This window comes from Antedon bifida, chromosome 2 (assembly GCF_963402885.1).
Source record: "Antedon bifida chromosome 2, ecAntBifi1.1, whole genome shotgun sequence".
Classification (NCBI taxonomy): Eukaryota; Metazoa; Echinodermata; class Crinoidea; order Comatulida; family Antedonidae; genus Antedon; species Antedon bifida.
Genome location: NC_136227.1, coordinates 17,586,507 through 17,602,231, shown reverse-complemented (window position 1 = coordinate 17,602,231; position 15,725 = coordinate 17,586,507).

The following is a 15,725-nucleotide window of genomic DNA, read 5'->3' as shown; positions in this document are numbered from 1 at the left end:
TATTAACAACAGAGAGAATGCTTGTCTTGATAAAGTTTTTATGAACTATTATCCCGAATTATACAACACTCCTAACGTTTAGCACCAATCGGTCGAAGCGATTACAACTCTATTCTTATCTACACGAGGCCGAATTACACGATATTAAACATAACTTGAGTAGGGGCCTAATATTGGAGCTTTTTTCCATATATTTTGTTGACTAACTAGGCCTAACTATAAATAACTTTAATTATTAAATATTTAGCTGTTTTCTTTTCAGGATTTTGTGTTTCGGGGGAGGGGGTGGGGGTTGAAAATATAACACCTCTAGATGGTCGGAAATGGCACTCTCAGGTATGGGCGGCCATTAGGGCCATAATAGTAAAAAATTAAAACAAGAACTATGTCAAAAAACGTTTTCAAAAATCAACGAACAAACTAAAAAAAAACGATTACGTTTTCAAAAATCAACGAACAAACTCAAAAAACTACAAAGGAAAATAAAAATTATATGTATATATTATTTGAATAATGTTTACAAATCTAAATGTATATTGTAACGGAACTAGATTGGGTGCGATATAGTTTCTCAGTATTAACCGTATACCAGCGGTCCTGTATATAATAACTTGGTTTATTCAAAGTGTTTCAATGATCGAGGAAAATTGACTACTACTACTTGTTTTGTATATAATTTAATTTTCATAAGTCCACGTGACATAGTGGCTACAACAAAATTATAATTTTAGTTTAGTTTATTGCCGGTCCGCCAGATAGTCTGATAATATTCCCACCTCGGCTGAAGTTGCTTATATCTCGGATTGCTTTCCTCCAGTCCTGTCTGTTTTCTGCTAATCTCTGAATCGTTTCTATATCTTTGATGCTTTTGATCCTAGGGGGTAGTGCAGTTGATGATTGTTTATGTAGGGTGATCAGGTCGTTCAATAGAGTTACCGGTAGTGTGGATCGTGGTCGTCCTCTATACCTTTGTTGCTTACAGTTTTCAAAATAATAAGTTATTGCTTTATTGGCTGGGACTTCCTTTTGCAATCTGAGGATGTGTCCGAATTGCCGCCATCTCGATTCCAAAATGTCCAAAATTATAAGGTTCACAAATATCAAAAATTGAAAAACAATTATTACGATGATGAATGACTTATAATATAATAGAAAATAATAACAAAACAATATAAAACCCGGTGAATTTCTGCAAATCATATCTGTATGCCGACAATCACTTTCTCTCATTCTAATCATAGAAACGTTGAACAAAAACTTCAAAATAATCTTAAAACATGTAGCAATATAATGCTAGCATTACTTAGTAATAGGCATATACATTGGATCAAGATACATAAGTGTGGTATTAAACCACTGGTGTCGTGATGTTAAAGGTTGGGCAGACGTCGTACCTTTAACGATTAAAGAACACCTTACAGAGCTTTTAATTAATAGAAAAGGTGTCAAAGATGTTTTCACTGTTCGTTTTGATTTCTAAAATTGTGAAGATATCAGTATGTGTAGGCCTAAGTGTCAACATTCAGTAAATCAAAAATAGGTTTTATGATGATTTTGTTGTATTTGAAAAATCCTAAATTGACACATAATCTGTGCTTCTTAATATTATTTACAAAGTCCTAATTTTTGCCTCAAACGATGGTAGATATTCAGTGTCTACTTTTTAAACCGTATACTGTAGCTTACACTCTTATCCTTGTAAGTTTCGTTATATTTTTCTACATATTTTAAAATCACTTTAAACAGGAAAGAGTGGAATTGTATTTTTACTCTTCCCTGCTTTAATGATGTTAGTTCCATGTCTTCAAAATTATAAAAGGCAAGCAAGTCAATATACGTTTTTATACAGCTCACTATGTCGGTCGGTCGGTCGGTTGGTCGGTAAACACTAACTTGATCACGCGACTGCAGCTATGTATATGGCCTTGTTTCTTAAATGGTTAACCTAACTTTAAAAGCAACACAAACATAAAAGAAAAACACTGTGTCTCCATAAACTCTCTTACAGAGCCCTACTTTTGGAGCAAGGCGGACACAAGATGTCCAACATGTGGTCGATTCTGTAGAAGATAGCTCAAACAGCTTGTGATGAATGGTGGAAAGGTGAATGTTCCCAACACTGGAAGAATTTGCTTTCTCCTCATGCAGTTCTTGATAAATGTCAAGGATCATCTTGTGATTTCAAAGAGTCTCTTTGCGAAAACCACTCGATGAGCGTGATGCCGAGAGACAGATGTCAGAAGATGACTTTGGAAATCTATCATGTTCACTTTAACAGGAAAATGTTAGAAAATTGTTTTCCTGCAGTTTCTACATTTTGTTTAGCATAGGATCATGTCATTTAAGCAGTTATAACATAATATATGACGTAACTATGACGTCATATGGTAATTTAAATGTGCTAATTTGGAAGTTTAATGTCTTGTTTGAAGGTTTGCATGGCGAAATCAAATGTTGATATAAAGTTTGCGGTACACCACGTGTAATAGTTCTGAAAAGAACTGTTGAGAATTCTCACTCCTGAGGACGATCAAAGTATATTGATCGAAACGTCGAGAAACTCAACAGTTCTTTTCAGAACTATTACACGTGGTGTACCGCAAACTTTATATCAACAAGTTTAATGTCACATTTATATCTACTCGTAATGCATTTAGGTGGTCTAAAACCAACCGTTGAGGAGATATGGGAACTTCAAATGGTAAATGGTGGCCATTTTGAATTTATGCTAATTAACCCACTTCCCGATGTCCGTAAACTTTGGATATGATGTTTATTTGGATTATATCAACTAAACAACAAAATTCTGTTGCATTTAAAATATCTAAACGATTTCCTCTTCATAAAATGACTTATTTGACCTAATTTGACCTTTGACCCTTCAAATCTCGAAAAAATAAAAAATATTTTGGTATGAATCGATCACCCTTGACCTACTCTACCATTTGCCACCCCAGTTCCGCGAACTTTTTTGCGTCTACGCCCTCTACGGCGAATAAGTAACTGGCTTTTACGAACGTTATAACACTTGACCTACTTAATTTTTTCAAAATATTTTGGTATGGATCGATCACCCTTGACCTACTTTACTAATCGCCACCCTAGTTCCGCAAACTTTTTTGCATATACGCCCTCTACGGCGAATAAGTAACTGGCTTTACGAACGTTATAACACTTGACCTACTTAATTTTTTCAAAATATTTTGGTATGAATCGATCACCCTTGACCTATCGTAACTATGTAATAAATATTGCAGACCTATACCTAGGTCTGCAATATTTATTACATAGTATATCCTGACTTGCATTGATCTCATCTATGATCCTGTTTTAGAATGATTCTTTTTTTAATTAGATAAATTTGTATTATGGGTATTAGGCCTACTTTTAAATTTGATTAACATTACGTCATTTCAGTAATTTCCCAGGTACGTCTTCTTAAGATTCCAGGTCATCTCTTTAAACTGTGTACTGGTATTCGTCGGCAGAGGTCGTACATGTGGTACAAAAAAGTTTTACGGAATCATGACTGTTGACATATTTTGAACTTTAGTTACCGGTAATATTTTACATATTTTATGGTGGTAAACAGTGACTGTTAGTGTTGTATAGGATAACAATAGGCCATTCCAATACAGGGGCCTATTAAAGCCTATTAATAATTATTAAGCTAGCAAGACAAGAATGAGTTTAGGCTTACTATAGTAGGCTGTGTAAAGGAATACAGGTCAACCCGTACCCATGCCAACTCGTACCCACTAACTCGTACCCAAATGTTTGGCTTACTCGTACCCACAATTTTGGCTGACCCGTACCCATCATTGGCTGACCCGTACCCATCATTGGCTGGCCCGTACCCAAGTTTAATGCTATTTAAAGTATATTTATTTACATTTAAACCCAGTTTTATTACATTTTTAGATACCAATCATATGTTCGATATTATAATGGCAAAAACTATTGACCTAAAAAGTATAATAATATGTACAGACTCGTACGAAAAAAGCACAGCTTTCATCGTATTTGGTACGTCGTATTAGGTCAAGTTAATACTTGAGGGCGCTGTTTTACATTGAAGATCAGAGCCATATATATAAAGAGTTACGACATTGGATTATTGTCACGTGATATGCAGATCAATTTGTGTCAAACTTGTCTCCGTTAATGCATGTAAAGTATAGGAGCAAGAAAATACTTTAAACTTTTTCTTATATTTAAAAAAATGTAATTGCACATTTTACGGTGAAATATCGATGTGCACAGCGTACAGAAGTACTTGCGGCAAAGAATATTGCGCGCGCGTGCGCTAGTACATTATAAAGTTCGATTGATTGATTTTGGAACGAAACATCCCATAACTACGTCCTATTAATAACAATTATGTAATATTTTCAATCCATAATGCATGCTTTGATGACTAAATAAAATAATAAAGTATCGTGGATATATTTGTTAATATATTGAATAGGGTATGAACAATATTAAAATAATAAAGGCAAATTATCACAAATAAAATGATGAACGAGTCTCTGAAAGTTTGTGTCAAAAACACACAGAGAGCCATATACTGTATAAAAAGAAGGGTGAATTTGTGTGTTTTTTGTATTGGTCCATGCTTTGATGATGCATTTATTCTTTTGTTATTATAGACATAATATATATATGTTACCAAATTAATACCATTAAAAAAATTAGTTACTAAAATAAAAACGGAATATAAGCGTTATTTCATAGACGACAAAAAAAATCTAAAAATAACGCATGAACTACAGGAAAACGCTATACAATATAGCCGCGTGCGCCCTCAGCGTGCGAATTCTTTGACACAAAAATGGCTTCTAATTTTCAATGTCGTAACTCTTTATATATATGGCTCTGTTGAAGATCAGAGCCATATATATGGCTCTGTTGAAGATGTCAGATGTCATGAATAGTTATTAATCTATTATTTTCTACGAATAGTAGTACACGGAAATTGAAATACCCACTAGTCTGTGATGATGAAAACTTGAATTATTAAAAGTAAACATGAATATCTTTTATACATAATTTGTATTTTCATTTTATTTTACAGATAATGAAGTAAGCCTAATGAGTAATGTGCTTTTTGAAAATCGTTTTAAAAATGGTTTTTGTTGTTTTGTTTTGCAAGTTTTGGAAAATATTAAACTGTTTTAACATTTCGAAAATATTTAATACATTTTCAAGTAGTCACTCGTATTTTAAAATCACGAAACTATTTAAGTGGATACCAGCCTCATTTTTGCTGCTAAGTGAGCATTAGAATAAAGAAAGTAGATTAGGCCTATTGCCGTTTATAAAACAAATCCCCTAGTATACAATGACGGATGTGAGAATAATAATAAAAGGTAACCTCCAATAATTTAACATTTAATTACAAACGACGTACGACATTTGCTGTTATTACGTTTTCATTTTGTAATGATTATTACTGTATTATTATGACTAAAAAACCGAAATACATACTACTAAAACTTAAAAAAAATCATCAGATACGTAGGCCTAAGTATACTCAGACAGTGTAGGTAGGCCTTCAGAACGTTTATATTATTTTAGTAAATAATACGACATCCGTTGCCATGGAAAAACGGTCGTAGGTCATTAATTTGTCTTATTTGACACATTATAGAATGCATATTTTTTTTAAAAAAAGGGATTCCCTCGTCAGCAAAAACATGTAGCTAGCTGTTATTGAGGAAACATCTACCAAAAAACAAACAGATAATTTTACTGAATTATTTAAGAAAAAAAATAAATAGAAAACGATCATACGCCACATTGCGTTGTCTATTTTTTGACACACTACAAACGCGTTTTTTTAATATAAAAGAGGAATCCCCAGTCAGCAAAAACACGTAGCTGTTATAGAAGAAAATCTGCCAAAATGTTTAATTGCCTTACAGTACGTGTATATGATCATTTCACTGAATTATTAATAAATAAAATATATATGGAAAACGATCATACGTCATTGCTGAGTCGTCTCTTTGACGCCCTATAAATGCGTGTTTTTTTATAATAAAAGGTTAATCCCGGTCAGCAAAAACACGTAACACGAAATCTACGAGTAATTCTACCCCATAGCCCTGCAGGCCTTACAGTATGTGTATAATTATGATCCCCGATATGATCATTTCACTGAATTATTAATAAATACAATATATGGAAAACGATCATACGACTGAGTCGTCTCTTTGACGCCCCATAAATGCGTAATAAATAATAAAAGGTAAATCCCGGTCAACAAAAACATGTAACACGAAATCTACGAGTAATTCGACCCCATAGCCCTGTGGGCTTTTTGCTTAAAACAGGGCGTTGTTAATTCAACCAATTTTAAATTACCAATACAATAGAAATAATAATTACTTGATCGAATCTAATCAGGGAAGATAATTAGGTGATAAAAATTGATAAGTATAAAAATTATACGTTGTTGGTAGGCCTACTTTACCTGGGCTTAATTGAGAACTGTAATACTATACAACAGTTAAAATATTTTTTTATTAATTAATGTTCTCTTACGTAAATAAAAAAAACATCAAACATATGTTTATAAAACTATATTACTATTAAATAAATGTTAACAAATATATGCCTAGTTAAACGAAGTTTACAATCAAATCAATGGTCATTTTTATTAGCACACATTTCACCGAGACCTGTAAAATAAAAAAACAATTTAAATATAAAAATATTCATACGGCAAAGCATACCACTAGTTTTGCGCCGATCAAATCATTACAAGTAATTATTCAAATTGGGCACGAGTAGGCCAAATAATGGGTACGAGTAAGCCAAAAATGGGTACGGGTAAGCCAAATAATGGGTACGAGTAAGCCAAATATTTAGGTACGAGTTGGCATGGGTACGGGTTGGTTTGGGTACGGGTTAGCCAAAGTGGGTACGAGTTGACCAATTATTTGGGTACGGGTTAGCCAAGTTGGGTACGAGTTGGCATGGGTACGGGTTGGTTTGGGTACGGGTTGACCAGCTGGTCGGCGCAAAACTAGTGGTATGCTTTTGCCGTATGAATATTTTTATATTTAAATTGCAAAACAAAACAACAAAAACCATTCGTTCTAAAACGATTTTTAAAAATCATTATCTGTAAAATAAAATGAAAATACAAATTATGTATAAAAGATATTCATGTTTACTTTTAATAATTAAAGTTTTCATCATCACAGACTAGTGGGTATTTCAATTTCCGTGACTACTATTCGTAGTAAATACTAGATTAATAACTATTCATAAATGAAAAAAAATAGAATGCAGCACAGCCGACCACTGACATCTTCCACAGAGCCATTTATATATGGCTCTGATCTTCCATGTAAAACAGCGCCCTCAAGTATTAACTTGACCAAATACGACGTACCCAAATACGATGAAAGCTGTGCTTTTTTCGTCTGAGTCTGTAGATATTATTATACTTTTTAGGTCAATAGTTTTTGCCATTATAATATCGAACATATGATTGGTATCTAAAAATTTAATAAAACTGGGTTTAAATGTAATATAAATATACTTTAAATAGCATTAAACTTGGGTACGGGCCAGCCAATGATGGGTACGGGTCAGCCAATGATGGGTACGGGTCAGCCAAAATGTTGGGTACGAGTAAGCCAAAATTTGGGTACGAGTTGGTGGGTACGAGTTGGCATGGGTACGGGTTGACCTGTATTCGTGTAAAGTAAGTATGTAGGCTAAAGTTAGGTACCCTAAAGTTAAGCCCCCGATCCGCCCTCACTAGGGCCTAGCTAGCTGATATTTAGGTACCTGTCTTTCTTACTGTAACAGCAGTCTATCACAGCAGTTTTCCGACTGGCGAGGTATGCAAGACTTGATAATTTCAATATTGAATACCTACAACTTAAGGAATAAATCCGTTAAATATCTCAGTAGCAAAAGTGATACATTACTATTACTATACAGTGTGTGCCGCAATTGTTTTGATGTAAACCACTGATGGAAGGTATCCCATCCTCAAAGTCCCATTCCCTACGTGTTTTTATGTTAACAAGTTTAAAAGCATGAAACCAGGTCATTCCTTGTCTTAAATGTACGTTCTATGGTAATACGATAAAAAGAGAAAAACAATGCAGTACTAAATTGATTTGAATCGGTTATTTTTCACATTTTTAACCGTTTAAAGACAAAACAAGTTATCGCAATAGGATAAGATGAATGTAATTTGTGACCTTATTAAATTAGATCTAAAAAACATAAGGAATGGGGCTTTAAACAGACTTCCTCCATGATTGTATTCCCTGAGTGGGGTAAATGTGCACCAGTATTCATAAACGAATAAAGAATGACTCCATTAAAAATACCACTACACCATGAAAAGTCTTACAGTCCAGGTTGATTAGATTGCTGTAAAAGCTAAACCATTGTATAACCCACTATACAACAAGATTATACATGGTTTTGCAAATATTTTTCTCTCAGATTTATTTTTAACTCCAAAATTCTTCCAGTCATTTTACCCAATGTCATCCTTTTAAGTTTGTAAAGCTTGGTTTAATACCTTTAGCAGAGCATCATTTCTTACATTCGTATCAGGGAGGTATTTTTTATCATGAACACATTCTCTACCTTACCAAATTGTTCCAAGCCCAACACACAACATTTTTAAAGGAACAATTGACACATATAATTTATGAGAGTTGTCAGCCTAGACGAGTACTTATTTCATTTAAGGTAAAGATTAATAAGATAATAAATTACTAACTTCTATCATAATTAATTATGGAAAGCTACAGGGATATTGTAAATTAGAAATGTAAAAGTATAAATATATCCACTATGATGTAACACATACACATATATCAGGCACACACTGCAGAATAAGAGTAATTTTCAGAATTGAATCATAGTAACTAATAGGTCTAGATAGTAGAGTATCCGCCCTCTATTGATCTTGTATTCGCCCGCATCATGGTTTTTCAAGATTAAACAAACCTTTCAAAAAACCTCCTGTTGAAATACTGACTGTTCTATTTAACTCATTTCAACCTTATTTTAACAATAGTCAATCTTCCAATTCATGATTCATTTCTCACCACAACTCAAACATTCATTATTTGCATACTAATAAATTGCATTAGTGCCAAGCCATAATAACATTAATTTCCATAGACAGCTGCCATTACTGTAATCTATTTTATTTTGCAGGTTCATAACTGGGCAGCAGTGCCTCTTGTGGTTGTTACCTTGCCACCAAAGGCAGAAATAGCAAAGCATTGAAGAAGACTTCTCATAAAAGTGCGCCAACCACCGAAATGTCAGACAACATAGTACGGTATGTTTTTGCTATAGGCCTTACAGTATAGCAATGATTTTCTATTGAAACTTGTTTTAATGATACTTGTATGAATCATATTATGTCTATATACTACACTTAACAACTTCTTGTGTTTTGTATTACAATTCCAAAGGAAATCATGTGTAGGAGTTTTGTAAATGAATTGTATAGAATTCTAAAGAATTCAATAGAATACTTGTGTATTGTGCTTCTATATTTAATAAGTGCATAGACCGTGGACACGTTTTTGTAATATCAAAGTTAGGTACTATTCATTGTGAATACTATATAATAGAAATACACTTTAAAGAGTAGACAGTTGGTGTTATGAATTGATTGAATTCAGACAACTAGAAAGTCAGTCCAGTTATTGTGAATTACCAGATTATTCCAGTTTAGCCAATAATATGTAAGTTTGCAATGTAGATGTTATGTAAACAGTAAGAAATACAGTATATTGCTGGTTTTATAGATACATTTTATAAATTTGATTTTATTATTTTATAATTTTGATTATTAAGAGTAAGAGTTTTAAGGAAGAAGGAAGCTGAAATAAGCTGGTTGAGAATTGAAATGTTTGGATACAAGAGAAGAAAATTAAATGGGTTGTTACAACAGGATATGTCTATGTTTAAAGATTTAACGTTAAACTTACATTTTGTGTTAGTTTTGCTCATAATTGACAGTTTTATTTTATTTTATTCAGACAGTGCTAGCTAATAAAAACAACTGTTGTTAATGCCAGCATAGAAAAACAACAGAAAGCCTAAAAGAGAAAATGATCACCAGTATGTAGATTAACAACAGAAAGCCTAAAAGAGAAAATGATCACCAGTATGTAGATTTAGGAGAACACTTTAATATAGTTTAACTCTATTTCCTTTAACATATCATGTTTGATAGCCTGATAAAATTGTATACTTCTTAGTCAATGTAAAGTTAGGCCTATACTGTATCGTTTAAGCTGCTTGGTTGGTTCTGTAGGTCTGTCAGTCTTTTAAACATGTAACAGGTTAGATCTTATATATCAATTGATTTCTGTAGGTCTGTCAGTCTTTTAAACATGTAACAGGTTAGATCTTATATATCAATTGATTTCTGTAGGTCTGTCAGTCTTTTAGACATTTAACAGGTTAGATCTTGTATACCAATTGATTTCTGTAGGTCTGTCAGTCTTTTAAACATGTAACAGGTTAGATCTTATATACCAATTGATTTCTGTAGGTCTGTCAGTCTTTTAAACATGTAACAGGTTAGATCTTGTATACCAATTGATTCCTGTAGATCTGTCAGTCTTTTAAACATGTAACAGGTTAGATCTTATATACCAATTGATTTCTGTAGGTCTGTCAGTCTTTTAGACATTTAACAGGTTAGATCTGATATACCAATTGATTCCTGTAGGTCTGTCAGTCTTTTAGACATGTAACAGGTTAGATCTTGTATACCAATTGATTCCTGTAGATCTGTCAGTCTTTTAGACATTTAACAGGTTAGATCTTATATACCAATTGATTTCTGTAGATCTGTCAGTCTTTTAAACATGTAACAGGTTAGATCTTGTATACCAATTGATTTCTGTAGGTCTGTCAGTCTTTTAAACATGTAACAGGTTAGATCTTGTATACCAATTGATTTCTGTAGGTCTGTCAGTCTTTTAAACATGTAACAGGTTAGATCTTGTATACCAATTGATTTCTGTAGGTCTGTCAGTCTTTTAAACATGTAACAGGTTAGATCGTATATATCAATTGATTTCTGTAGGTCTTTTAAATTTCATTTAATTTTTACCCATGAATATAAATTATAAACATTGTAACATACAAATAATAACAATAATTATATCAAGGGAAGGGCTAAAAAATAGTTAAAACTAATCAAGTTTAGCCCCTAAACATTGAAATATAAATAAAATGTGTAGTAATTAAATTAAAATACTATTTATTTTTTTTGCCTAAAATAGCAATTATTTGCTAATAAAAACTGTTTCCCTCTAGTACTTTTTAGGGGTTTTATAGAAATTTAATAACGGAATTCTAAAGGAAATTCCACAGAGTATTGTGAATTGTACATCAACAGAAAGAAGTGAATAGACCGTGCAAAGTTGTTGTGACATCATAGCTAAAGTCAATAAGCATATTATGTGAATGAACACTAAATATGAAAATAGACTGTAAGGAGTGGTAGGCAGTTAGTGCTACAAATTGGTTGAATTTTGAGTTGATTGGTAAAGTCAGTATAGTTATCAAGATTTCAAGTTGAGTCTGTAATTTGTAAGTTTGCATTGTAGTTCATATTAAAGCAAGAAATACTACCCTAACTATTATCAGATCTATTTATTTACAAATCTGATAAATAAAATGAATGAAAATAAACACCGAAATACTGTTTGGATTTTTGTAAATGTAAAAATGACAATTGTGGGAAGGGGGTTAAAGGCCCATTTACACAAGGGCAATAACGATTGACAATAAAAAGATAAATATGCATTTTTCATTTTCAAAAAGAAAAGAATTTAAAAAAGTTTTCATCCTAGAACTGGATTATCATCTATGCTGCCTCTAATGAAATAATATTTACACACGTCCAATCAAATGACGTCATGATTTAATAGTAAGAGCAATAATATCGGGACAATACAATGATTTTATTGTTTTTATTGATCATGATGTCATTTGATTAGATTTTTAAAAATTCTTTTTTTTATCAGATACAGCATAAATGATTATCCTATAGTTCTAGAACGAAAACTGTTGTATCTATTTATCGTTATCGCCCTAGTGTAAATGGGCCTTAAGAGTATAGGAGGGGCAATTGCTTTCACCCCTAATTAGGAATGTCAGAGCCTAAAATCTGTGCAATCTCTAGGCTTTATTGTTTTTTTATCTAGTCACCATGCATACAGATTTACGAAGAAATTATATTTTGAAAGGAAATTCTAAATAATTGAATGAAAATGTATGAGTCAAATGTAAAATTGTCATATTTTTTGAAGGGCAACCGATTCTATTTAAAAAATGCCGAGATTTAATTCATTTTGCAATGCAATTTCTTGACTTATAAAGTCAGTATGCGTTTTAAAAGGGAATCCCAGAGTTTAGCTGTACTTGTTTACTTGACATTGGCTGGTGGTCTAGAGCTGTTTATGAATCCCAGACACATAGCGATTCCATAATTCCTAAAATTTTCCAGCATTAGCCTGCCCATGTATGTGGGCTGATTTACATTTTCCAGTAAATCATTGCCAAAACTAGCCCTTGATCCCCACAGTGCCTCTCTGTATTAAACTACAAAATAAACAAATCTGATAAACTTAAAGACACTATATATAGACCTAGGTTTTTTGTAAAAATAAATACTATTACTATACAAAAAAAATTGATTCTAATAATTTTAGCGGCCTGTTTTAAATCCCAACATGCATCGCGTGCAGATTGATATTTCATATTGTGAGGTGATGATCGGTCACATAAAAAGGTAAACAAATAAAAGAACCGTAACTTTTCAGCTAAAATACCTGGTCTTGCCTACAAAACTAAGCCCAACTAAGCTAGATCAAACGTCTAGAACTTTCGAAGCGAGCTACTTAGGGAGTGCATTAATTTTCTCTTTTATCATAATTAACCATAAAATGCACATTTAATGTTTTTAAAGTTATATATTATTTTTACAAAACGGCAACAATTGCAGATCTAAGTGTCTTTAACCAATATTAAAACTGATGTTGTAATTTCTTCAATTAAGTCGTAGATTGTATACCTTCCAAAACTCCTAAGCGTCGGAATCATTTTCTGACTTAGTGTATTTATTATTATTATCAAGCAAAGTAAGAATGCAGTGGCGCACCCTCCGCATCCCATTCGTAACGATTCATACAAAGGACACCGCCATACAACCGCCCCTAGGCCTACCTATTGTTTAGCTGGCAGTCAGTAAGCATAAATAAAAGTGTATACTCAAAAATGGAACGCTGTGGTTAACTACAGATCATCATCATAGAGGATATGTTAATAATAGTATAGTACACTAACTGTGGTAACTGTGTACTGTAGTATACATTATAGCAACCTATTTTTTTTCTAGACCATCCACCCAACTGTATCAATATCTATTTATATTTATATATTTAATTTCTTCAACAAATTGATGTAAATAAATATTGAGCTATATAATAAGGATTAAATTTTGGGCTTTTTTCAGGGCTTCCCCTAAATGTATGTTCGCAATGAACTTGAATGCAACGCAATAAAAACTAAATACTGAGTGAATGAAATCGGCAACAAAATGTTATATCGTCCTGCAATTAGTCATGTGTGTTTATTGGAGGTGAAAAGTATGATCGTTTTGCTCATTGGTAGCATGATACTGTACATATGAGAGTGTCTTTTCCTGCAAATTAGAGGTGCCATTTATCATGAATTTTATGTGCGAGAGTACCATTTCCAGCCATCTTGGGCGTCATTTAACAAAGTTCGCTTTGCCACAGGTCCTGTCGACGGCCTTGGACAAGCACCTTGAAGCGCCCTGTTGTGACGCTTTTACTTTTAATTGCTTTTAATAGGCCTATGAGGAAAATGTCACCATTTAGTAGGCTAGTACCTCAACTCATCCTCAACCAAGGTTGGGCTGAGTTGATGTGAACTCTTTACAGTTGCTGGATCCGCCCCTGGAATGCAATTATTTATTTATTAATAGTAAAAGCCAAAGTTGTTTTTTGAAATGCTTATTGTCTGATTCAGCAGCTGGTTATCTAATGTATACGTTTTAGTTTTACTTAATTGTTTACAGGTATAATAACCATTTTGACATACTGTATATCATTTATTTGAATAGGTACATACAGCACAACTTTGTTATAGTTTGTTTGTATTAATAATTCAAATGATCATTAGCTTTGATTTTGCCTGTGAACATTCAGTTGGTTAGATTTTGTCTTGTCTCTGATCATTAACTACTAATGCCTTGTTTGATAATGGATTTATTCAATACCCTTTGCAAAAAAGCCGTATACGATCCGTATACGCTGAAAACGTATACGACGTATACGGATCGTATACGATTTCACTGTTTACATTATTTCCACTCTGTTGCTCCACAAAGAGTTGGCGTCGTATACGTTTAGCATACGTAACGTATACGTTGTTTATTCATGATAAGAATATCGTATACGGGACGTATACGAATCATATACGAACAAACTAGGCCATTTTATAAATTATAATAGTAGTAATGAGTAGAATAGAGCTAAATAAAACATTTAAATTGTCATTACAACAAATACGTACGTAGGCTGGCTCTCTGGCCTAGCTAGCACCAGCCACTACTAGTCTAGTAGTATTATTAGTATAGTAGTAGGAGCTAGGACATAAGACCATATTTATTTCTATTTATTAGATAGCCTAGGCTACCGATAAAATTCAAACAACGTTTTTCGCAAGTCAATACAATACGCTAAACAGGTATACTACTACTAGGTAGGCCTAGAAAGGACAAGACAAGGGGCCATTTTCACGATGTTGTTTGCAGTTTTCCTTTATAAAATATGGCAGAGGTCAGTAAGTTCAGCCGCCGACGACGACCGATCGTCGCTCGGTTGCCTACAGTTGCAACTCGTGGTCGACTCGGCTCTCTGGTGGCCAATCATGCATATCATCGGGTACGTCGCGTCGTTCGATCTTCTCAATTCGTCACACCACGTGCGAGCTTTGGGTGGTCAAATTACATCGTTTATGTTAAGCGATATTATTCCGCGACATGTGTTGTAGTATAGTGGAGATGGAGTATACTTTGGCAAATAATGCGGAAGAGGAAAACCATGATCCAAAACAGAAGTGGGATGTGTTGATATGTACATTAACATTATATAATAATTATTATTTAACGATGAATACAATCGGATTTTGAATATGAAGTTGATCACTTCCGTAGAAAAAAATTAAAAAACAAAATTAGTGGTTATAGTAAATACAGTATATCGAATTTCTTTCAATTTTTTCCCGGTTAAGCGAACAGATTGAATTGCTTTCATTTATCTCAGCGGTATTTCTGCTTGGTGATTAAGAAATCATAAAACATGTCTTTAAAAAATAACCACCCTCAACTGTAAATAACAAATTAAATAAGTCTACTAAACATTGTTGATTTCCCATGGACCCAACAATACCCCAACTATTTCATTCATAATTGTTTATTTGTAACAGTTTATTTGAAATCCTTGTCCTTTCTTTTCAATTGTGTGATAATTAAATTAGATTGTACATGCTGATGCTGTATATTATGTAAAAAGATGAGTCATGTTTATCAGATTCTTGAAAAAGATCAAAAATGTGTTCTAGTTATATCTTTATTTGGAGTTAGACACGTACTACATTCATTAAAATGATAAACAAATATC